A 1,565-nucleotide genomic window follows, 5' to 3' on the forward strand; every position below is an offset into this window, starting at 1 on the left:
CAGACATTGGATCACTGGTTACCCAGAACTACCATCACTAAAACAATAGAAATAAAAGAGATGCGTTCTATATAAAGACACTATGTAGAATAGAGAACCAAAGCAAATCATGGCAGCCTCACAAAATTGAAGAGACAGGTTATAATTCAGCACAATTGAATTGGCTGGAATTTGGAGGACAACGATATCAGAGAGAAAAAAAGTTATGCAAATATATGGTTTCATGATGTTTCTTAGAAGTCTTACTTTTTTGATCAATTTCTAAGTTGCACATGTGTTACTGTGAGATGCTTTGAGGCTGGGCAAAAGGATACATTGGAAAAATAACTGTTATTGGAGATTAAATAGTGAACAATTCCAAAAGTACATGTTGGGCTGGGGTAGATTTAACTTTTAACCAGCCACAGTGGAGAAATTCAATGAACATTTAGGATTTTGGTAGAGACACCTGATGGGCCATGCCCTGTTAGCAAGCCTGAAAATAGCACCAGAATAGAGTAAAACACACGTTATGCCTATCACAGCAAAACTGAAAAATAAATCTGTAAAAATCAGGATGATCAACAAGACCATTTCACTATCTTTCAATATATTATTTAATACTATGTAAAGAAACCTTAAAAATTCAGAAACTCAGCAATAGAATATTTGTAATGTCTAGCATCCAAGAAAAAATTACTAGACATAAGAAGAAACAAGAAAACATGGCCATGATAAAGAAAAAAATCAGTTTATTTTTAAATAGACCTCAAATTGATGTAGATGACAAAATTAAAAAGCAAGAAATTTAAAAGAGCCGCTATTAATGTAGCCAAAAATTTAAGTGAAAACATGAGTATTAAGAGGAGCGATATGGAAGATAGCAATAGAACCAAATAGAAGTTGTATAACTAAAAATGAAATATACTATCTGAAATGAAATAGTCACTGGGCATGCAACAGATTGAACAGGTACAAGATTAGTGAAGGTAAAGACATAGGAGAAATGACGCAAAATAAAGTACAGAGAGGAAAAAAAGCTAAACAATGAACAGAACTTTCCTGACTTTGGCACAATATTAAGCATTGTGTTTGAATTAATATTGTCATATTATTTAATAAATCTGATAAAACCAACACACTCACAGACATAAGAGACCAATCTCTTAACAGATGAATATATACAAATCTACAGCCAGGTATGTAAAAAAAAAAAATGCAAAAAACAAATAATAATGAAACCATCCTAAAAGCATCAAGAGAAAAAGACACATTACAAACAGAGGATTGAAGAGAGCAAACACCGTCGACACCGCATAGAAAACTAAGAACATACACAACAGGACGCTTTAGTGTGTAAGGAGAAAAATAATATTAACCCAGAATTCTGCAACTAATTAGTGTATATGGTTCAAAAGTAAAGACAAAATAAAACCCTTTTCAACCAAACACAGCTGAAACGATTCATTTTCACCAAACATGAACAACAAAAAAGACAAAGAGAATTCTTTAAACTGAAGGAAAATGATCCAAATGGAAACTTAAATTCAACTACGAGAATGAAGACTGCCAGAAATGATAAATCT

Source organism: Nycticebus coucang, chromosome 11 (assembly GCF_027406575.1).
Source record: "Nycticebus coucang isolate mNycCou1 chromosome 11, mNycCou1.pri, whole genome shotgun sequence".
Lineage (NCBI taxonomy): Eukaryota > Metazoa > Chordata > Mammalia > Primates > Lorisidae > Nycticebus > Nycticebus coucang.